Here is a 25,779-nt window from a genome sequence, read left to right as displayed (position 1 = left end):
AATATGCGTCCTAGAGCGAAAAGGACTTTAATTCGTGACTACCCCCAAAAAATTGAAAAATCCACCCAAAACCCAAAAAATTTGAAATTTTTATATGAAAAACTTGTTTTGGCCATATCTCCTTAAATATGTGTCCTAGAGCGAAAAGGACTTTAATTCGTGACTACCCCCAAAAAATTGAAAAATCCACCCAAAACCCAAAAAATTTGAAATTTTTATATGAAAAACTTGTTTTGGCCATATCTCCTAAACTAAGCGTCCTAGAGCGAAAAGGACTTTAATTCGTGACTACCCCCAAAAAATTGAAAAATCCACCCAAAATCCAAAAAATTTGAAATTTTTATATGAAAAACTTGTTTTGGCCATATCTCCTTAAATATGCGTCCTAGAGCGAAAAGGACTTTAATTCGTGACTACCCCCAAAAAATTGAAAAATCCACCCAAAACCCAAAAATTTGAAATTTTTATATGAAAAACTTGTTTTGGCCATATCTCCTTAAATATGCGTCCTAGAGCGAAAAGGACTTTAATTCGTGACTACCCCCAAAAAATTGAAAAATCCACCCAAAACCCAAAAAATTTGAAATTTTTATATGAAAAACTTGTTTTGGCCATATCTCCTAAACTAAGCGTCCTAGAGCGAAAAGGACTTTAATTCGTGACTACCCCCAAAAAATTGAAAAATCCACCCAAAACCCAAAAAATTTGAAATTTTTATATGAAAAACTTGTTTTGGCCATATCTCCTTAAATATGCGTCCTAGAGCGAAAAGGACTTTAATTGGTGACTACCCCCAAAAAATTGAAAAATCCACCCAAAACCCAAAAATTTGAAATTTTTATATGAAAAACTTGTTTTGGCCATATCTCCTTAAATATGCGTCCTAGAGCGAAAAGGACTTTAATTCGTGACTACCCCCAAAAAATTGAAAAATCCACCCAAAACCCAAAAAATTTGAAATTTTTATATGAAAAACTTGTTTTGGCCATATCTCCTAAACTAAGCGTCCTAGAGCGAAAAGGACTTTCATTCGTGACTACCCCCAAAAAATTGAAAAATCCACCCAAAACCCAAAAAATTTTAAATTTTTATATGAAAAACTTGTTTTGGCCATATCTCCTTAAATATGCGTCCTAGAGCGAAAATGTCTTTAATTCGTGACCACCCCCAAAAAATTGAAAAATCCACCCAAAACCCAAAAAATTTGAAATTTTTATATGAAAAACTTGTTTTGGCCATATCTCCTTAAATATGCGTCCTAGAGCGAAAAGGACTTTAATTCGTGACTACCCCCAAAAAATTGAAAAATCCACCCAAAACCCAAAAAATTTGAAATTTTTATATGAAAAACTTGTTTTGGCCATATCTCCTTAAATATGCGTCCTAGAGCGAAAAGGACTTTAATTCGTGACTACCCCCAACAAATTGAAAAATCCACCCAAAACCCAAAAAATTTGAAATTTTTATATGAAAAACTTGTTTTGGCCATATCTCCTTAAATATGCGTCCTAAAGCGAAAAGGACTTTAATTCGTGACCACCCCCAAAAAATTGAAAAATCCACTCAAAACCTAAAAAATTTGAAATTTTTATATGAAAAATTTGTTTTGGCCATATCTCCTTAAATATACGTCCTAGAGCGAAAAGGACTTTAATTCGTGACTACCCCCAAAAAATTGAAAAATCCACCTAAAACCCAAAAAATTTGAAATTTTTATATGAAAAACTTGTTTTGGCCATATCTCCTTAAATATGTGTCCTAGAGCGAAAAGGACTTTAATTCGTGACTACCCCCAAAAAATTGAAAAATCCACCCAAAACCCAAAAAATTTGAAATTTTTATATGAGAAACTTGTTTTGGCCATATCTCCTTAAATATGCGTCCTAGAGCGAAAAGGACTTTAATTCGTGACTACCCCCCAAAAAATTGAAAAATCCACCCAAAACCCAAAAAATTTGAAATTTTTATATGAAAAACTTGTTTTGGCCATATCTCCTTAAATATGCGTCCTAGAGCGAAAAGGACTTTAATTCGTGACTACCCCCAAAAAATTGAAAAATCCACCCAAAACCCAAAAAATTTGAAATTTTTATATGAAAAACTTGTTTTGGCCATATCTCCTAAACTAAGCGTCCTAGAGCGAAAAGGACTTTAATTCGTGACTACCCCCAAAAAATTGAAAAATCCACCCAAAACCCAAAAAATTTGAAATTTTTATATGAAAAACTTGTTTTGGCCATATCTCCTTAAATATGCGTCCTAGAGCGAAAATGACTTTAATTCGTGACCACCCCCAAAAAATTGAAAAATCCACCCAAAACCCAAAAAATTTGAAATTTTTATATGAAAAACTTGTTTTGGCCATATCTCCTTAAATATGCGTCCTAGAGCGAAAAGGACTTTAATTCGTGACTACCCCCAACAAATTGAAAAATCCACCCAAAACCCAAAAAATTTGAAATTTTTATATGAAAAACTTGTTTTGGCCATATCTCCTTAAATATGCGTCCTAGAGCGAAAAGGACTTTAATTCGTGACCACCCCAAAAAAATTGAAAAATCCACTCAAAACCTAAAAAATTTGAAATTTTTATATGAAAAATTTGTTTTGGCCATATCTCCTTAAATATACGTCCTAGAGCGAAAAGGACTTTAATTCGTGACTACCCCCAAAAAATTGAAAAATCCACCCAAAACCCAAAAAATTTGAAATTTTTATATGAAAAACTTGTTTTGGCCATATCTCCTAAACTAAGCGTCCTAGAGCGAAAAGGACTTTAATTCGTGACTACCCCCAAAAAATTGAAAAATCCACCCAAAACCCAAAAAATTTGAAATTTTTATATGAAAAACTTGTTTTGGCCATATCTCCTTAAATATGCGTCCTAGAGCGAAAAGGACTTTAATTCGTGACCACCCCCAAAAAATTGAAAAATCCACCCAAAACCCAAAAAATTTGAAATTTTTATATGAAAAACTTGTTTTGGCCATATATCCTTAAATATGCGTCCTAGAGCGAAAAGGACTTTAATTCGTGACCACCCCCAAAAAATTGAAAAATCCACTCAAAACCTAAAAAATTTGAAATTTTTATATGAAAAATTTGTTTTGGCCATATCTCCTTAAATATACGTCCTAGAGCGAAAAGGACTTTAATTCGTGACTACCCCCAAAAAATTGAAAAATCCACCCAAAACCCAAAAAATTTGAAATTTTTATATGAAAAACTTGTTTTGGCCATATCTCCTTAAATATGTGTCCTAGAGCGAAAAGGACTTTAATTCGTGACTACCCCCAAAAAATTGAAAAATCCACCCAAAACCCAAAAAATTTGAAATTTTTATATGAAAAACTTGTTTTGGCCATATCTCCTAAACTAAGCGTCCTAGAGCGAAAAGGACTTTAATTCGTGACTACCCCCAAAAAATTGAAAAATCCACCCAAAACCCAAAAAATTTGAAATTTTTATATGAAAAACTTGTTTTGGCCATATCTCCTTAAATATGCGTCCTAGAGCGAAAAGGACTTTAATTCGTGACTACCCCCAAAAAATTGAAAAATCCACCCAAAACCCAAAAAATTTGAAATTTTTATATGAAAAACTTGTTTTGGCCATATCTCCTAAACTAAGCGTCCTAGAGCGAAAAGGACTTTAATTCGTGACTACCCCCAAAAAATTGAAAAATCCAACCAAAACCCAAAAAGTTTGAAATTTTTATATGAAAAACTTGTTTTGGCCATATCTCCTTAAATATGCGTCCTAGAGCGAAAAGGACTTTAATTCGTGACCACCCCCAAAAAATTGAAAAATCCACCCAAAACCCAAAAAATTTGAAATTTTTATATGAAAAACTTGTTTTGGCCATATCTCCTTAAATATGCGTCCTAGAGCGAAAAGGACTTTAATTCGTGACTACCCCCAAAAAATTGAAAAATCCACCCAAAACCCAAAAAATTTGAAATTTTTATATGAAAAACTTGTTTTGGCCATATCTCCTTAAATATGCGTCCTAGAGCGAAAAGGACTTTAATTCGTGACTACCCCCAAAAAATTGAAAAATCCACCCAAAACCCAAAAAATTTGAAATTTTTATATGAAAAACTTGTTTTGGCCATATCTCCCAAACTAAGCGTCCTAGAGCGAAAAGGACTTTAATTCGTGACTACCCCCAAAAAATTGAAAAATCCACCCAAAACCCAAAAAATTTGAAATTTTTATATGAAAAACTTGTTTTGGCCATATCTCCTAAACTAAGCGTCCTAGAGCGAAAAGGACTTTAATTCGTGACCACCCCCAAAAAATTGAAAAATCCACCCAAAACCCAAAAAATTTGAAATTTTTATATGAAAAACTTGTTTTGGCCAATATCTCCTAAACTAAGCGTCCTAGAGCGAAAAGGACTTTAATTCGTGACTACCCCCAAAAAATTGAAAAATCCACCCAAAACCCAAAAAATTTGAAATTTTTATATGAAAAACTTGTTTTGGCCATATCTCCTTAAATATGCGTCCTAGAGCGAAAAGGACTTTAATTCGTGACTACCCCCAAAAAATTGAAAAATCCACCCAAAACCCAAAAAATTTGAAATTTTTATATGAAAAACTTGTTTTGGTCATATCTCCTTAAATATGCGTCCTAGAGCGAAAAGGACTTTAATTCGTGACTACCCCCAAAAAATTGAAAAATCCACCCAAAACCCAAAAAAATTTGAAATTTTTATATGAAAAACTTGTTTTGGCCATATCTCCTAAACTAAGCGTCCTAGAGCGAAAAGGACTTTAATTCGTGACTACCCCCAAAAAATTGAAAAATCCACCCAAAACCCAAAAAATTTGAAATTTTTATATGAAAAACTTGTTTTGGCCATATCTCCTTAAATATGCGTCCTAGAGCGAAAAGGACTTTAATTCGTGACCACCCCCAAAAAATTGAAAAATCCACCCAAAACCCAAAAAATTTGAAATTTTTATATGAAAAACTTGTTTTGGCCATATCTCCTTAAATATGCGTCCTAGAGCGAAAAGGACTTTAATTCGTGACTACCCCCAAAAAATTGAAAAATCCACCCAAAACCCAAAAAATTTGAAATTTTTATATGAAAAACTTGTTTTGGCCATATCTCCTTAAATATGCGTCCTAGAGCGAAAAGGACTTTAATTCGTGACTACCCCCAACAAATTGAAAAATCCACCCAAAACCCAAAAAATTTGAAATTTTTATATGAAAAACTTGTTTTGGCCATATCTCCTTAAATATGCGTCCTAGAGCGAAAAGGACTTTAATTCGTGACCACGCCCAAAAAATTGAAAAATCCACTCAAAACCTAAAAAATTTGAAATTTTTATATGAAAAATTTGTTTTGGCCATATCTCCTAAACTAAGCGTCCTAGAGCGAAAAGGACTTTAATTCGTGACTACCCCCAAAAAATTGAAAAATCCACCCAAAACCCAAAAAATTTGAAATTTTTATATGAAAAACTTGTTTTGGCCATATCTCCTTAAATATGTGTCCTAGAGCGAAAAGGACTTTAATTCGTGACTACCCCCAAAAAATTGAAAAATCCACCCAAAACCCAAAAAATTTGAAATTTTTATATGAAAAACTTGTTTTGGCCATATCTCCTAAACTAAGCGTCCTAGAGCGAAAAGGACTTTAATTCGTGACTACCCCCAAAAAATTGAAAAATCCACCCTTTTATATGAAAAACTTGTTTTGGCCATATCTCCTTAAATATGTGTCCTAGAGCGAAAAGGACTTTAATTCGTGACTACCCCCAAAAAATTGAAAAATCCACCCAAAACCCAAAAAATTTGAAATTTTTATATGAAAAACTTGTTTTGGCCATATCTCATATCATATCTCCTTAAATATGCGTCCTAGAGCGAAAAGGACTTTAATTCGTGACTACCCCCAAAGAAGTGAAAAATCCACCCAAAACCCAAAAAATTTGAAATTTTTATATGAAAAACTTGTTTTGGTCATATCTCCTTAAATATGCGTCCTAGAGCGAAAAGGACTTTAATTCGTGACTACCCCCAACAAATTGAAAAATCCACCCAAAACCCAAAAAATTTGAAATTTTTATATGAAAAACTTGTTTTGGCCATATCTCCTTAAATATGCGTCCTAGAGCGAAAAGGACTTTAATTCGTGACCACCCGCAAAAAATTGAAAAATCCACTCAAAACCTAAAAAATTTGAAATTTTTATATGAAAAATTTGTTTTGGCCATATCTCCTTAAATATACGTCCTAGAGCGAAAAGGACTTTAATTCGTGACTACCCCCAAAAAATTGAAAAATCCACCCAAAACCCAAAAAATTTGAAATTTTTATATGAAAAACTTGTTTTGGCCATATCTCCTTAAATATGTGTCCTAGAGCGAAAAGGACTTTAATTCGTGACTACCCCCAAAAAATTGAAAAATCCACCCAAAACCCACAAAATTTGAAATTTTTATATGAAAAACTTGTTTTGGCCATATCTCCTAAACTAAGCGTCCTAGAGCGAAAAGGACTTTAATTCGTGACTACCCCCAAAAAATTGAAAAATCCACCCAAAACCCAAAAAATTTGAAATTTTTATATGAAAAACTTGTTTTGGCCATATCTCCTTAAATATGCGTCCTAGAGCGAAAAGGACTTTAATTCGTGACTACCCCCAAAAAATTGAAAAATCCACCCAAAACCCAAAAAATTTGAAATTTTTATATGAAAAACTTGTTTTGGCCATATCTCCTTAAATATGCGTCCTAGAGCGAAAAGGACTTTAATTCGTGACTACCCCCAAAAAATTGAAAAATCCACCCAAAACCCAAAAAATTTGAAATTTTTATATGAAAAACTTGTTTTGGCCATATCTCCTTAAATATGTGTCCTAGAGCGAAAAGGACTTTAATTCGTGACTACCCCCAAAAAATTGAAAAATCCACCCAAAACCCAAAAAAAATTAAATTTTTATATGAAAAACTTGTTTTGGCCATATCTCCTAAACTAAGCGTCCTAGAGCGAAAAGGACTTTAATTCGTGACTACCCCCAAAAAATTGAAAAATCCACCCAAAACCCAAAAAAATTGAAATTTTTATATGAAAAACTTGTTTTGGCCATATCTCCTTAAATATGCGTCCTAGAGCGAAAAGGACTTTAATTCGTGACTACCCCCAAAAAATTGAAAAATCCACCCAAAACCCAAAAAATTTGAAACTTTTATATGAAAAACTTGTTTTGGCCATATCTCCTTAAATATGCGTCCTAGAGCGAAAAGGACTTTAATTCGTGACTACCCCCAAAAAATTGAAAAATCCACCCAAAACCCAAAAAATTTGAAATTTTTATATGAAAAACTTGTTTTGGCCATATCTCCTAAACTAAGCGTCCTAGAGCGAAAAGGACTTTAATTCGTGACTACCCCCAAAAAATTGAAAAATCCAACCAAAACCCAAAAAATTTGAAATTTTTATATGAAAAACTTGTTTTGGCCATATCTCCTTAAATATGCGTCCTAGAGCGAAAAGGACTTTAATTCGTGACCACCCCCAAATAATTGAAAAATCCACCCAAAACCCAAAAAATTTGAAATTTTTATATGAAAAACTTGTTTTGGCCATATCTCCTTAAATATGCGTCCTAGAGCGAAAAGGACTTTAATTCGTGACTACCCCCAAAAAATTGAAAAATCCACCCAAAACCCAAAAAATTTGAAATTTTTATATGAAAAACTTGTTTTGGCCATATCTCCTTAAATATGCGTCCTAGAGCGAAAAGGACTTTAATTCGTGACTACCCCCAAAAAATTGAAAAATCCACCCAAAACCCAAAAAATTTGAAATTTTTATATGAAAAACTTGTTTTGGCCATATCTCCTTAAATATGCGTCCTAGAGCGAAAAGGACTTTAATTCGTGACCACCCCCAAAAAATTGAAAAATCCACTCAAAACCTAAAAGATTTGAAATTTTTATATGAAAAATTTGTTTTGGCCATATCTCCTTAAATATACGTCCTAGAGCGAAAAGGACTTTAATTCGTGACTACCCCCAAAAAATTGAAAAATCCACCCAAAACCCAAAAAATTTGAAATGTTTATATGAAAAACTTGTTTTGGCCATATCTCCTAAACTAAGCGTCCTAGAGCGAAAAGGACTTTAATTCGTGACTACCCCCAAAAAATTGAAAAATCCAACCAAAACCCAAAAAATTTGAAATTTTTATATGAAAAACTTGTTTTGGCCATATCTCCTTAAATATGCGTCCTAGAGCGAAAAGGACTTTAATTCGTGACCACCCCCAAATAATTGAAAAATCCACCCAAAACCCAAAAAATTTGAAATTTTTATATGAAAAACTTGTTTTGGCCATATCTCCTTAAATATGCGTCCTAGAGCGAAAAGGACTTTAATTCGTGACTACCTCCAAAAAATTGAAAAATCCACCCAAAACCCAAAAAATTTGAAATTTTTATATGAAAAACTTGTTTTGGCCATATCTCCTTAAATATGCGTCCTAGAGCGAAAAGGACTTTAATTCGTGACTACCCCCAACAAATTGAAAAATCCACCCAAAACCCAAAAAATTTGAAATTTTTATATGAAAAACTTGTTTTGGCCATATCTCCTTAAATATGCGTCCTAGAGCGAAAAGGACTTTAATTCGTGACCACCCCCAAAAAATTGAAAAATCCACTCAAAACCTAAAAAATTTGAAATTTTTATATGAAAAATTTGTTTTGGCCATATCTCCTTAAATATACGTCCTAGAGCGAAAAGGACTTTAATTCGTGACTACCCCCAAAAAATTGAAAAATCCACCCAAAACCCAAAAAATTTGAAATTTTTATATGAAAAACTTGTTTTGGCCATATCTCCTTAAATATGTGTCCTAGAGCGAAAAGGACTTTAATTCGTGACTATCCCCAAAAAATTGAAAAATCCACCCAAAACCCAAAAAATTTGAAATTTTTATATGAAAAACTTGTTTTGGCCATATCTCCTAAACTAAGCGTCCTAGAGCGAAAAGGACTTTAATTCGTGACTACCCCCAAAAAATTGAAAAATCCACCCAAAACCCAAAAAATTTGAAATTTTTATATGAAAAACTTGTTTTGGCCATATCTCCTTAAATATGCGTCCTAGAGCGAAAAGGACTTTAATTCGTGACTACCCCCAAAAAATTGAAAAATCCACCCAAACCCCAAAAAATGTGAAATTTTTATATGAAAAACTTGTTTTGGCCATATCTCCTTAAATATGCGTCCTAGAGCGAAAAGGACTTTAATTCGTGACTACCCCCAAAAAATTGAAAAATCCACCCAAAACCCAAAAAATTTGAAATTTTTATATGAAAAACTTGTTTTGGCCATATCTCCTAAACTAAGCGTCCTAGAGCGAAAAGGACTTTAATTCGTGACTACCCCCAAAAAATTGAAAAATCCACCCAAAACCCAAAAAATTTGAAATTTTTATATGAAAAACTTGTTTTGGCCATATCTCCTTAAATATGCGTCCTAGAGCGAAAAGGACTTTAATTCGTGACCACCCCCAAAAAATTGAAAAATCCACTCAAAACCTAAAAAATTTGAAATTTTTATATGAAAAATTTGTTTTGGCCATATCTCCTTAAATATACGCCCTAGAGCGAAAAGGACTTTAATTCGTGACTACCCCCAAAAAATTGAAAAATCCACCCAAAACCCAAAAAATTTGAAATTTTTATATGAAAAACTTGTTTTGGCCATATCTCCTTAAATATGTGTCCTAGAGCGAAAAGGACTTTAATTCGTGACTACCCCCAAAAAATTGAAAAATCCACCCAAAACCCAAAAAATTTGAAATTTTTATATGAAAAACTTGTTTTGGCCATATCTCCTAAACTAAGCGTCCTAGAGCGAAAAGGACTTTAATTCGTGACCACCCCCAAAAAATTGAAAAATCCACCCAAAACCCAAAAAATTTGAAATTTTTATATGAAAAACTTGTTTTGGCCATATCTCCTTAAATATGCGTCCTAGAGCGAAAAGGACTTTAATTCGTGACTACCCCCAAAAAATTGAAAAATCCACCCAAAACCCAAAAAATTTGAAATTTTTATATGAAAAACTTGTTTTGGCCATATCTCCTTAAATATGCGTCCTAGAGCGAAAAGGACTTTAATTCGTGACTACCCCCAACAAATTGAAAAATCCACCCAAAACCCAAAAAATTTGAAATTTTTATATGAAAAACTTGTTTTGGCCATATCTCCTTAAATATGCGTCCTAGAGCGAAAAGGACTTTAATTCGTGACCACCCCCAAAAAATTGAAAAATCCACTCAAAACCCAAAAAATTTGAAATTTTTATATGAAAAATTTGTTTTGGCCATATCTCCTTAAATATACGTCCTAGAGCGAAAAGGACTTTAATTCGTGACTACCCCCAAAAAATTGAAAAATCCACCCAAAACCCAAAAAATTTGAAATTTTTATATGAAAAACTTGTTTTGGCCATATCTCCTTAAATATGTGTCCTAGAGCGAAAAGGACTTTAATTCGTGACTACCCCCAAAAAATTGAAAAATCCACCCAAAACCCAAAAAATTTGAAATTTTTATATGAAAAACTTGTTTTGGCCATATCTCCTAAACTAAGCGTCCTAGAGCGAAAAGGACTTTAATTCGTGACTACCCCCAAAAAATTGAAAAATCCACCCAAAACCCAAAAAATTTGAAATTTTTATATGAAAAACTTGTTTTGGCCATATCTCCTTAAATATGCGTCCTAGAGCGAAAAGGACTTTAATTCGTGACTACCCCCAAAAAATTGAAAAATCCACCCAAAACCCAAAAAATTTGAAATTTTTATATGAAAAACTTGTTTTGGCCATATCCCTTACATATGCGTCCTAGAGCGAAAAGGACTTTAATTCGTGACTACCCCCAAAAAATTGAAAAATCCACCCAAAACCCAAAAAATTTGAAATTTTTATATGAAAAACTTGTTTTGGCCATATCTCCTTAAATATGCGTCCTAGAGCGAAAAGGACTTTAATTCGTGACCACCCCCAAAAAAATGAAAAATCCACTCAAAACCTAAAAAATTTGAAATTTTTATATGAAAAATTTGTTTTGGCCATATCTCCTTAAATATATGTCCTAGAGCGAAAAGGACTTTAATTCGTGACTACCCCCAAAAAATTGAAAAATCCACCCAAAACCCAAAAAATTTGAAATTTTTATATGAAAAACTTGTTTTGGCCATATCTCCTTAAATATATGTCCTAGAGCGAAAAGGACTTTAATTCGTGACTACCCCCAAAAAATTGAAAAATCCACCCAAAACCCAAAAAATTTGAAATTTTTATATGAAAAACTTGTTTTGGCCATATCTCCTTAAATATGCGTCCTAGAGCGAAAAGGACTTTAATTCGTGACTACCCCCAAAAAATTGAAAAATCCACCCAAAACCCAAAAAATTTGAAATTTTTATATGAAAAACTTGTTTTGGCCATATCTCCTAAACTAAGCGTCCTAGAGCGAAAAGGACTTTAATTCGTGACTACCCCCAAAAAATTGAAAAATCCACCCAAAACCCAAAAAATTTGAAATTTTTATATGAAAAACTTGTTTTGGCCATATCTCCTTAAATATGCGTCCTAGAGCGAAAAGGACTTTAATTCGTGACTACCCCCAAAAAATTGAAAAATCCACCCAAAACCCAAAAAATTTGAAATTTTTATATGAAAAACTTGTTTTGGCCATATCTCCTTAAATATGCGTCCTAGAGCGAAAAGGACTTTAATTCGTGACTACCCCCAAAAAATTGAAAAATCCACCCAAAACCCAAAAAATTTGAAATTTTTATATGAAAAACTTGTTTTGGCCATATCTCCTAAACTAAGCGTCCTAGAGCGAAAAGGACTTTAATTCGTGACTACCCCCAAAAAATTGAAAAATCCACCCAAAACCCAAAAAATTTGAAATTTTTATATGAAAAACTTGTTTTGGCCATATCTCCTTAAATATGCGTCCTAGAGCGAAAAGGACTTTAATTCGTGACCACCCCAAAAAAATTGAAAAATCCACCCAAAACCCAAAAAATTTGAAATTTTTATATGAAAAACTTGTTTTGGCCATATCTCCTTAAATATGCGTCCTAGAGCGAAAAGGACTTTAATTCGTGACTACCCCCAAAAAATTGAAAAATCCACCCAAAACCCAAAAAATTTGAAATTTTTATATGAAAAACTTGTTTTGGCCATATCTCCTTAAATATGCGTCCTAGAGCGAAAAGGACTTTAATTCGTGGCTACCCCCAACAAATTGAAAAATCCACCCAAAACCCAAAACATTTGAAATTTTTATATGAAAAACTTGTTTTGGCCATATCTCCTTAAATATGCGTCCTAGAGCGAAAAGGACTTTAATTCGTGACCACCCCCAAAAAATTGAAAAATCCACTCAAAACCTAAAAAATTTGAAATTTTTATATGAAAAATTTGTTTTGGCCATATCTCCTTAAATATACGTCCTAGAGCGAAAAGGACTTTAATTCGTGACTACCCCCCAAAAATTGAAAAATCCACCCAAAAAATTTGAAATTTTTATATGAAAAACTTGTTTTGGCCATATCTCCTTAAATATGTGTCCTAGAGCGAAAAGGACTTTAATTCGTGACTAACCCCAAAAAATTGAAAAATCCACCCAAAACCCAAAAAATTTGAAATTTTTATATGAAAAACTTGTTTTGGCCATATCTCCTTAAATATGCGTCCTAGAGCGAAAAGGACTTTAATTCGTGACCACCCCAAAAAAATTGAAAAATCCACCCAAAACCCAAAAAATTTGAAATTTTTATATGAAAAACTTGTTTTGGCCATATCTCCTTAAATATGCGTCCTAGAGCGAAAAGGACTTTAATTCGTGACTACCCCCAAAAAATTTAAAAATCCACCCAAAACCCAAAAAATTTGAAATTTTTATATGAAAAACTTGTTTTGGCCATATCTCCTTAAATATGCGTCCTAGAGCGAAAAGGACTTTAATTCGTGACTACCCCCAAAAAATTGAAAAATCCACCCAAAACCCAAAAAATTTGAAATTTTTATATGAAAAACTTGTTTTGGCCATATCTCCTAAACTAAGCGTCCTAGAGCGAAAAGGACTTTAATTCGTGACTACCCCCAAAAAATTGAAAAATCCACCCAAAACCCAAAAAATTTGAAATTTTTATATGAAAAACTTGTTTTGGCCATATCTCCTTAAATATGCGTCCTAGAGCGAAAAGGACTTTAATTCGTGACTACCCCCAAAAAATTGAAAAATCCACCCAAAACCCAAAAAATTTGAAATTTTTATATGAAAAACTTGTTTTGGCCATATCTCCTTAAATATGCGTCCTAGAGCGAAAAGGACTTTAATTCGTGACTACCCCCAACAAATTGAAAAATCCATCCAAAACCCAAAAAATTTGAAATTTTTATATGAAAAACTTGTTTTGGCCATATCTCCTTAAATATGCGTCCTAGAGCGAAAAGGACTTTAATTCGTGACCACCCCCAAAAAATTGAAAAATCCACTCAAAACCTAAAAAATTTGAAATTTTTATATGAAAAATTTGTTTTGGCCATATCTCCTTAAATATATGTCCTAGAGCGAAAAGGACTTTAATTCGTGACTACCCCCAAAAAATTGAAAAATCCACCCAAAACCCAAAAAATTTGAAATTTTTATATGAAAAACTTGTTTTGGCCATATCTCCTTAAATATGTGTCCTAGAGCGAAAAGGACTTTAATTCGTGACTACCCCCAAAAAATTGAAAAATCCACCCAAAACCCAAAAAATTTGAAATTTTTATATGAAAAACTTGTTTTGGCCATATCTCCTAAACTAAGCGTCCTAGAGCGAAAAGGACTTTAATTCGTGACTACCCCCAAAAAATTGAAAAATCCACCCAAAACCCAAAAAATTTGAAATTTTTATATGAAAAACTTGTTTTGGCCATATCTCCTTAAATATGCGTCCTAGAGCGAAAAGGACTTTAATTCGTGACTACCCCCAAAAAATTGAAAAATCCACCCAAAACCCAAAAAATTTGAAATTTTTATATGAAAAACTTGTTTTGGCCATATCTCCTTAAATATGCGTCCTAGAGCGAAAAGGACTTTAACTACCCTCAAAAAATTGAAAAATCCACCCAAAACCCAAAAAATTTGAAATTTTTATATGAAAAACTTGTTTTGGCCATATCTCCTAAACTAAGCGTCCTAGAGCGAAAAGGACTTTAATTCGTGACTACCCCCAAAAAATTGAAAAATCCACCCAAAACCCAAAAAATTTGAAATTTTTATATGAAAAACTTGTTTTGGCCATATCTCCTTAAATATGCGTCCTAGAGCGAAAAGGACTTTAATTCGTGACCACCCCAAAAAAATTGAAAAATCCACCCAAAACCCAAAAAATTTGAAATTTTTATATGAAAAACTTGTTTTGGCCATATCTCCTTAAATATGCGTCCTAGAGCGAAAAGGACTTTAATTCGTGACTACCCCCAAAAAATTGAAAAATCCACCCAAAACCCAAAAAATTTGAAATTTTTATATGAAAAACTTGTTTTGGCCATATCTCCTTAAATATGCGTCCTAGAGCGAAAAGGACTTTAATTCGTGACTACCCCCAACAAATTGAAAAATCCACCCAAAACCCAAAACATTTGAAATTTTTATATGAAAAACTTGTTTTGGCCATATCTCCTTAAATATGCGTCCTAGAGCGAAAAGGACTTTAATTCGTGACCACCCCCAAAAAATTGAAAAATCCACTCAAAACCTAAAAAATTTGAAATTTTTATATGAAAAATTTGTTTTGGCCATATCTCCTTAAATATACGTCCTAGAGCGAAAAGGACTTTAATTCGTGACTACCCCCCAAAAATTGAAAAATCCACCCAAAAAAATTGAAATTTTTATATGAAAAACTTGTTTTGGCCATATCTCCTTAAATATGTGTCCTAGAGCGAAAAGGACTTTAATTCGTGACTAACCCCAAAAAATTGAAAAATCCACCCAAAACCCAAAAAATTTGAAATTTTTATATGAAAAACTTGTTTTGGCCATATCTCCTAAACTAAGCGTCCTAGAGCGAAAAGGACTTTAATTCGTGACTACCCCCAAAAAATTGAAAAATCCACCCAAAACCCAAAAAATTTGAAATTTTTATATGAAAAACTTGTTTTGGCCATATCTCCTTAAATATGCGTCCTAGAGCGAAAAGGACTTTAATTCGTGACTACCCCCAAAAAATTGAAAAATCCACCCAAAACCCAAAAAATTTGAAATTTTTATATGAAAAACTTGTTTTGGCCATATCTCCTTAAATATGCGTCCTAGATCGAAAAGGACTTTAATTCGTGACTACCCCCAAAAAATTGAAAAATCCACCCAAAACCCAAAAAATTTGAAATTTTTATATGAAAAACTTGTTTTGGCCATATCTCCTTAAATATGCGTCCTAGAGCGAAAAGGACTTTAATTCGTGACTACCCCCAAAAAATTGAAAAATCCACCCAAAACCCAAAAAATTTGAAATTTTTATATGAAAAACTTGTTTTTGCCATATCTCCTAAACTAAGCGTCCTAGAGCGAAAAGGACTTTAATTCGTGACTACCCCCAAAAAATTGAAAAATCCACCCAAAACCCAAAAAATTTGAAATTTTTATATGAAAAACTTGTTTTGGCCATATCTCCTTAAATATGCGTCCTAGAGCGAAAAGGACTTTAATTCGTGACTACCCCCAAAAAATTGAAAAATCCACCCAAAACCCAAAAAATTTGAAATTTTTATATGAAAAACTTGTTTTGGCCATATCTCCTTAAATATGCGTCCTAGAGCGAAAAGGACTTTAATTCGTGACTACCCCCAACAAATTGAAAAATCCATCCAAAACCCAAAAAATTTGAAATTTTTATATGAAAAACTTGTTTTGGCCATATCTCCTTAAATATGCGTCCTAGAGCGAAAAGGACTTTAATTCGTGACCACCCCCAAAAAATTGAAAAATCCACTCAAAACCTAAAAAATTTGAAATTTTTATATGAAAAATTTGTTTTGGCCATATCTCCTTAAATATATGTCCTAGAGCGAAAAGGACTTTAATTCGTGACTACCCCCAAAAAATTGAAAAATCCACCCAAAACCCAAAAAATTTGAAATTTTTATATGAAAAACTTGTTTTGGCCATATCTCCTTAAATATGTGTCCTAGAGCGAAAAGGACTTTAATTCGTGACTACCCCCAAAAAATTGAAAAATCCACCCAAAACCCAAAAAATTTGAAATTTTTATATGAAAAACTTGTTTTGGCCATATCTCCTAAACTAAGCGTCCTAGAGCGAAAAGGACTTTAATTCGTGACTACCCCCAAAAAATTGAAAAATCCACCCAAAACCCAAAAAATTTGAAATTTTTATATGAAAAACTTGTTTTGGCCATATCTCCTTAAATATGCGTCCTAGAGCGAAAAGGACTTTAATTCGTGACCACCCCAAAAAAATTGAAAAATCCACCCAAAACCCAAAAAATTTGAAATTTTTATATGAAAAACTTGTTTTGGCCATATCTCCTTAAATATGCGTCCTAGAGCGAAAAGGACTTTAATTCGTGACTACCCCCAAAAAATTGAAAAATCCACCCAAAACCCAAAAAATTTGAAATTTTTATATGAAAAACTTGTTTTGGCCATATCTCCTTAAATATGCGTCCTAGAGCGAAAAGGACTTTAATTCGTGACTACCCCCAACAAATTGAAAAATCCACCCAAAACCCAAAACATTTGAAATTTTTATATGAAAAACTTGTTTTGGCCATATCTCCTTAAATATGCGTCCTAGAGCGAAAAGGACTTTAATTCGTGACCACCCCCAAAAAATTGAAAAATCCACTCAAAACCTAAAAAATTTGAAATTTTTATATGAAAAATTTGTTTTGGCCATATCTCCTTAAATATACGTCCTAGAGCGAAAAGGACTTTAATTCGTGACTACCCCCCAAAAATTGAAAAATCCACCCAAAAAATTTGAAATTTTTATATGAAAAACTTGTTTTGGCCATATCTCCTTAAATATGTGTCCTAGAGCGAAAAGGACTTTAATTCGTGACTAACCCCAAAAAATTGAAAAATCCACCCAAAACCCAAAAAATTTGAAATTTTTATATGAAAAACTTGTTTTGGCCATATCTCCTAAACTAAGCGTCCTAGAGCGAAAAGGACTTTAATTCGTGACTACCCCCAAAAAATTGAAAAATCCACCCAAAACCCAAAAAATTTGAAATTTTTATATGAAAAACTTGTTTTGGCCATATCTCCTTAAATATGCGTCCTAGAGCGAAAAGGACTTTAATTCGTGACTACCCCCAAAAAATTGAAAAATCCACCCAAAACCCAAAAAATTTGAAATTTTTATATGAAAAACTTGTTTTGGCCATATCTCCTTAAATATGCGTCCTAGAGCGAAAAGGACTTTAATTCGTGACTACCCCCAAAAAATTGAAAAATCCACCCAAAACCCAAAAAATTTGAAATTTTTATATGAAAAACTTGTTTTGGCCATATCTCCTAAACTAAGCGTCCTAGAGCGAAAAGGACTTTAATTCGTGACTACCCCCAAAAAATTGAAAAATCCACCCAAAACCCAAAAAATTTGAAATTTTTATATGAAAAACTTGTTTTGGCCATATCTCCTTAAATATGTGTCCTAGAGCGAAAAGGACTTTAATTCGTGACTACCCCCAAAAAATTGAAAAATCCACCCAAAACCCAAAAAAATTTGAAATTTTTATATGAAAAACTTGTTTTGGCCATATCTCCTAAACTAAGCGTCCTAGAGCGAAAAGGACTTTAATTCGTGACTACCCCCAAAAAATTGAAAAATCCACCCAAAACCCAAAAAATTTGAAATTTTTATATGAAAAACTTGCTTTGGCCATATCTCCTTAAATATGCGTCCTAGAGCGAAAAGGACTTTAATTCGTGACTACCCCCAAAAAATTGAAAAATCCACCCAAAACCCAAAAAATTTGAAATTTTTATATGAAAAACTTGTTTTGGCCATATCTCCTTAAATATGCGTCCTAGAGCGAAAAGGACTTTAATTCGTGACTACCCCCAACAAATTGAAAAATCCACCCAAAACCCAAAAAATTTGAAATTTTTATATGAAAAACTTGTTTTGGCCATATCTCCTTAAATATGCGTCCTAGAGCGAAAAGGACTTTAATTCGTGACCACCCCCAAAAAATTGAAAAATCCACTCAAAACCTAAAAAATTTGAAATTTTTATATGAAAAACTTGTTTTGGCCATATCTCCTTAAATATACGTCCTAGAGCGAAAAGGACTTTAATTCGTGACTACCCCCAAAAAATTTGAAATTTTTATATGAAAAACTTGTTTTGGCCATATCTCCTTAAATATGTGTCCTAGAGCGAAAAGGACTTTAATTCGTGACTACCCCCAAAAAATTGAAAAATCCACCCAAAACCCAAAAAATTTGAAATTTTTATATGAAAAACTTGTTTTGGCCATATCTCCTTAAATATGCGTCCTAGAGCGAAAAGGACTTTAATTCGTGACTACCCCCAAAAAATTGAAAAATCCACCCAAAACCCAAAAAATTTGAAATTTTTATATGAAAAACTTGTTTTGGCCATATCTCCTTAAATATGCGTCCTAGAGCGAAAAGGACTTTAATTCGTGACTACCCCCAAAAAATTGAAAAATCCACCCAAAACCCAAAAAATTTGAAATTTTTATATGAAAAACTTGTTTTGGCCATATCTCCTAAACTAAGCGTCCTAGAGCGAAAAGGACTTTAATTCGTGACTACCCCCAAAAAATTGAAAAATCCACCCAAACCCAAAAAATTTTAAAATTTTATATGAAAAACTTGTTTTGGCCATATCTCCTTAAATATGTGTCCTAGAGCGAAAAGGACTTTAATTCGTGACTACCCCCAAAAAATTGAAAAATCCACCCAAAACCCAAAAAATTTGAAATTTTTATATAAAAAACTTGTTTTGGCCATATCTCCTAAACTAAGCGTCCTAGAGCGAAAAGGACTTTAATTCGTGACTACCCCCAAAAAATTGAAAAATCCACCCAAAACCCAAAAAATTTGAAATTTTTATATGAAAAACTTGTTTTGGCCATATCTCCTTAAATATGCGTCCTAGAGCGAAAAGGACTTTAATTCGTGACTACCCCCAAAAAATTGAAAAATCCACCCAAAACCCAAAAAATTTGAAATTTTTATATGAAAAACTTGTTTTGGCCATATCTCCTTAAATATGCGTCCTAGAGCGAAAAGGACTTTAATTCGTGACTACCCCCAAAAAATTGAAAAATCCACCCAAAACCCAAAAAATTTGAAATTTTTATATGAAAAACTTGTTTTGGCCATATCTCCTAAACTAAGCGTCCTAGAGCGAAAAGGACTTTAATTCGTGACTACCCCCAAAAAATTGAAAAATCCAACCAAAACCCAAAAAATTTGAAATTTTTATATGAAAAACTTGTTTTGGCCATATCTCCTTAAATATGCGTCCTAGAGCGAAAAGGACTTAAATTCGTGACTACCCCCAAAAAATTGAAAAATCCACCCAAAACCCAAAAAATTTGAAATTTTTATATGAAAAACTTGTTTTGGCCATATCTCCTTAAATATGCGTCCTAGAGCGAAAAGGACTTTAATTCGTGACTACCCCCAAAAAATTGAAAAATCCACCCAAAACCCAAAAAATTTGAAATTTTTATATGAAAAACTTGTTTTGGCCATATCTCCTAAACTAAGCGTCCTAGAGCGAAAAGGACTTTAATTCGTGACTACCCCCAAAAAATTGAAAAATCCACCCAAAACCCAAAAAATTTGAAATTTTTATATGAAAAACTTGTTTTGGCCATATCTCCTAAACTAAGCGTCCTAGAGCGAAAAGGACTTTAATTCGTGACTACCCCCAAAAAATTGAAAAATCCACCCAAAACCCAAAAAATTTGAAATTTTTATATGAAAAACTTGTTTTAGCCATATCTCCTTAAATATGCGTCCTAGAGCGAAAAGGACTTTAATTCGTGACTATCTCCTTAAATATGCGTCCTAGAGCGAAAAGGACTTTAATTCGTGACTACCCCCAAAAAATTGAAAAATCCACCCAAAACCCAAAAAATTTGAAATTTTTATATGAAAAACTTGTTTTGGCCATATCTCCTTAAATATGCGTCCTAGAGCGAAAAGGACTTTAATTCGTGACTACCCCCAAAAAATTGAAAAATCCACCCAAAACCCAAAAAATTTGAAATTTTTATATGAAAAACTTGTTTTGGCCATATCTCCTAAACTAAGCGTCCTAGAGCGAAAAGGACTTTAATTCGTGACTACCCCCAAAAAATTGAAAAATCCACCCAAACCCAAAAAATTTTAAATTTTTATATGAAAAACTTGTTTTGGCCATATCTCCTTAAATATGTGTCCTAGAGCGAAAAGGACTTTAATTCGTGACTACCCCCAAAAAATTGAAAAATCCACCCAAAACCCAAAAAATTTGAAATTTTTATATAAAAAACTTGTTTTGGCCATATCTCCTAAACTAAGCGTCCTAGAGCGAAAAGGACTTTAATTCGTGACTACCCCCAAAAAATTGAAAAATCCACCCAAAACCCAAAAAATTTGAAATTTTTATATGAAAAACTTGTTTTGGCCATATCTCCTTAAATATGCGTCCTAGAGCGAAAAGGACTTTAATTCGTGACTACCCCAAAAAAATTGAAAAATCCACCCAAAACCCAAAAAATTTGAAATTTTTATATGAAAAACTTGTTTTGGCCATATCTCCTAAACTAAGCGTCCTAGAGCGAAAAGGACTTTAATTCGTGACTACCCCCAAAAAATTGAAAAATCCAACCAAAACCCAAAAAATTTGAAATTTTTATATGAAAAACTTGTTTTGGCCATATCTCCTTAAATATGCGTCCTAGAGCGAAAAGGACTTTAATTCGTGACTACCCCCAAAAAATTGAAAAATCCACCCAAAACCCAAAAAATTTGAAATTTTTATATGAAAAACTTGTTTTGGCCATATCTCCTAAACTAAGCGTCCTAGAGCGAAAAGGACTTTAATTCGTGACTACCCCCAAAAAATTGAAAAATCCACCCAAAACCCAAAAAATTTGAAATTTTTATATGAAAAACTTGTTTTGGCCATATCTCCTAAACTAAGCGTCCTAGAGCGAAAAGGACTTTAATTCGTGACTACCCCCAAAAAATTGAAAAATCCACCCAAAACCCAAAAAATTTGAAATTTTTATATGAAAAACTTGTTTTGGCCATATCTCCTTAAATATGCGTCCTAGAGCGAAAAGGACTTTAATTCGTGACTACCCCCAAAAAATTGAAAAATCCACCCAAAACCCAAAAAATTTGAAATTTTTATATGAAAAACTTGTTTTGGCCATATCTCCTTAAATATGCGTCCTAGAGCGAAAAGGACTTTAATTCGTGACTACCCCCAAAAAATTGAAAAATCCACCCAAAACCCAAAAAATTTGAAATTTTTATATAAAAAACTTGTTTTGGCCATATCTCCTAAACTAAGCGTCCTAGAGCGAAAAGGACTTTAATTCGTGACTACCCCCAAAAAATTGAAAAATCCACCCAAAACCCAAAAAATTTGAAATTTTTATATGAAAAACTTGTTTTGGCCATATCTCCTTAAATATGCGTCCTAGAGCGAAAAGGACTTTAATTCGTGACCACCCCCAAAAAATTGAAAAATCCACCCAAAACCCAAAAAATTTGAAATTTTTATATGAAAAACTTGTTTTGGCCATATCTCCTTAAATATGCGTCCTAGAGCGAAAAGGACTTTAATTCGTGACTACCCCCAAAAAATTGAAAAATCCACCCAAAACCCAAAAAATTTGAAATTTTTATATGAAAAACTTGTTTTGGCCATATCTCCTTAAATATGCGTCCTAGAGCGAAAAGGACTTTAATTCGTGACTACCCCCAACAAATTGAAAACTCCACTCAAAACCCAAAAAATTTGAAATTTTTATATGAAAAATTTGTTTTGGCCATATCTCCTTAAATATGCGTCCTAGAGCGAAAAGGACTTTAATTCGTGACTACCCCCAAAAAATTGAAAAATCCACCCAAAACCCAAAAAATTTGAAATTTTTATATGAAAAACTTGTTTTGGCCATATCTCCTTAAATATGCGTCCTAGAGCGAAAAGGACTTTAATTCGTGACTACCCCCAAAAAATTGAAAAATCCACCCAAAACCCAAAAAATTTGAAATTTTTATATAAAAAACTTGTTTTGGCCATATCTCCTAAACTAAGCGTCCTAGAGCGAAAAGGACTTTAATTCGTGACTACCCCCAAAAAATTGAAAAATCCACCCAAAACCCAAAAAATTTGAAATTTTTATATGAAAAACTTGTTTTGGCCATATCTCCTTAAATATGCGTCCTAGAGCGAAAAGGACTTTAATTCGTGACCACCCCCAAAAAATTGAAAAATCCACCCAAAACCCAAAAAATTTGAAATTTTTATATGAAAAACTTGTTTTGGCCATATCTCCTTAAATATGCGTCCTAGAGCGAAAAGGACTTTAATTCGTGACTACCCCCAAAAAATTGAAAAATCCACCCAAAACCCAAAAAAATTGAAATTTTTATATGAAAAACTTGTTTTGGCCATATCTCCTTAAATATGTGTCCTAGAGCGAAAAGGACTTTAATTCGTGACTACCCCCAAAAAATTGAAAAATCCACCCAAAACCCAAAAAATTTGAAATTTTTATATGAAAAACTTGTTTTGGCCATATCTCCTAAACTAAGCGTCCTAGAGCGAAAAGGACTTTAATTCGTGACCACCCCCAAAAAATTGAAAAATCCACCCAAAACCCAAAAAATTTGAAATTTTTATATGAAAAACTTGTTTTGGCCATATCTCCTTAAATATGCGTCCTAGAGCGAAAAGGACTTTAATTCGTGACTACCCCCAAAAAATTGAAAAATCCACCCAAAACCCAAAAAATTTGAAATTTTTATATGAAAAACTTGTTTTGGCCATATCTCCTTAAATATGCGTCCTAGAGCGAAAAGGACTTTAATTCGTGACTACCCCCAAAAAATTGAAAAATCCACCCAAAACCCAAAAAATTTGAAATTTTTATATGAAAAACTTGTTTTGGCCATATCTCCTTAAATATGCGTCCTAGAGCGAAAAGGACTTTAATTCGTGACCACCCCCACAAAATTGAAAAATCCACCCAAAACCCAAAAAAATTGAAATTTTTATATGAAAAACTTGTTTTGGCCATATCTCCTTAAATATGCGTCCTAGAGCGAAAAGGACTTTAATTCGTGACTACCCCCAAAAAATTGAAAAATCCACCCAAAACCCAAAAAATTTGAAATTTTTATATGAAAAACTTGTTTTGGCCATATCTCCTTAAATATGCGTCCTAGAGCGAAAAGGACTTTAATTCGTGACTACCCCCAACAAATTGAAAAATCCACCCAAAACCCAAAAAATTTGAAATTTTTATATGAAAAACTTGTTTTGGCCATATCTCCTTAAATATGCGTCCTAGAGCGAAAAGGACTTTAATTCGTGACCACCCCCACAAAATTGAAAAATCCACCCAAAACCCAAAAAAATTGAAATTTTTATATGAAAAACTTGTTTTGGCCATATCTCCTTAAATATGCGTCCTAGAGCGAAAAGGACTTTAATTCGTGACTACCCCCAAAAAATTGAAAAATCCACCCAAAACCCAAAAAATTTGAAATTTTTATATGAAAAACTTGTTTTGGCCATATCTCCTTAAATATGCGTCCTAGAGCGAAAAGGACTTTAATTCGTGACTACCCCCAACAAATTGAAAAATCCACCCAAAACCCAAAAAATTTGAAATTTTTATATGAAAAACTTGTTTTGGCCATATCTCCTTAAATATGCGTCCTAGAGCGAAAAGGACTTTAATTCGTGACCACCCCCAAAAAATTGAAAAATCCACTCAAAACCTAAAAAATTTGAAATTTTTATATGAAAAATTTGTTTTGGCCATATCTCCTTAAATATACGTCCTAGAGCGAAAAGGACTTTAATTCGTGACTATCCCCAAAAAATTGAAAAATCCACCCAAAACCCAAAAAATTTGAAATTTCTATATGAAAAACTTGTTTTGGCCATATCTCCTTAAATATGCGTCCTAGAGCGAAAAGGACTTTAATTCGTGACCACCCCCACAAAATTGAAAAATCCACCCAAAACCCAAAAAAATTGAAATTTTTATATGAAAAACTTGTTTTGGCCATATCTCCTTAAATATGCGTCCTAGAGCGAAAAGGACTTTAATTCGTGACTACCCCCAAAAAATTGAAAAATCCACCCAAAACCCAAAAAATTTGAAATTTTTATATGAAAAACTTGTTTTGGCCATATCTCCTTAAATATGCGTCCTAGAGCGAAAAGGACTTTAATTCGTGACTACCCCCAACAAATTGAAAAATCCACCCAAAACCCAAAAAATTTGAAATTTTTATATGAAAAACTTGTTTTGGCCATATCTCCTTAAATATGCGGCCTAGAGCGAAAAGGACTTTAATTCGTGACCACCCCCAAAAAAATTGAAAAATCCACTCAAAACCTAAAAAATTTGAAATTTTTATATGAAAAATTTGTTTTGGCCATATCTCCTTAAATATACGTCCTAGAGCGAAAAGGACTTTAATTAGTGACTACCCCCAAAAAATTGAAAAATCCACCCAAAACCCAAAAAATTTGAAATTTTTATATGAAAAACTTGTTTTGGCCATATCTCCTTAAATATGTGTCCTAGAGCGAAAAGGACTTTAATTCGTGACTACCCCCAAAAAATTGAAAAATCCACCCAAAACCCAAAAAATTTGAAATTTTTATATGAAAAACTTGTTTTGGCCATATCTCCTTAAATTTTTATATGAAAAACTTGTTTTGGCCATATCTCCTTAAATATGCGTCCTAGAGCGAAAAGGACTTTAATTCGTGACTACCCCCAAAAAATTGAAAAATCCACCCAAAACCCAAAAAATTTGAAATTTTTATATGAAAAACTTGTTTTGGCCATATCTCCTTAAATATGCGTCCTAGAGCGAAAAGGACTTTAATTCGTGACTACCCCCAAAAAATTGAAAAATCCACCCAAAACCCAAAAAATTTGAAATTTTTATATGAAAAACTTGTTTTGGCCATATCTCCTAAACTAAGCGTCCTAGAGCGAAAAGGACTTTAATTCGTGACTACCCCCAAAAAATTGAAAAATCCACCCAAAACCCAAAAAATTTGAAATTTTTCTATGAAAAACTTGTTTTGGCCATATCTCCTTAAATATGCGTCCTAGAGCGAAAAGGACTTTAATTCGTGACCACCCCCAAAAAATTGAAAAATCCACCCAAAACCCAAAAAATTTGAAATTTTTATATGAAAAACTTGTTTTGGCCATATCTCCTTAAATATGCGTCCTAGAGCGAAAATGACTTTAATTCGTGACTACCCCCAACAAATTGAAAAACCCACCCAAAACCCAAAAAATTTGAAATTTTTATATGAAAAACTTGTTTTGGCCATATCTCCTTAAATATGCGTCCTAGAGCGAAAAGGACTTTAATTCGTGACCACCCCCAAAAAATTGAAAAATCCACTCAACACCTAAAAAATTTGAAATTTTTATATGAAAAATTTGTTTTGGCCATATCTCCTAAACTAA

This window comes from Haematobia irritans, chromosome 5 (genome assembly GCF_050003625.1).
Source record: "Haematobia irritans isolate KBUSLIRL chromosome 5, ASM5000362v1, whole genome shotgun sequence".
Classification (NCBI taxonomy): domain Eukaryota; kingdom Metazoa; phylum Arthropoda; class Insecta; order Diptera; family Muscidae; genus Haematobia; species Haematobia irritans.
This window is presented reverse-complemented; position numbering follows the sequence as displayed.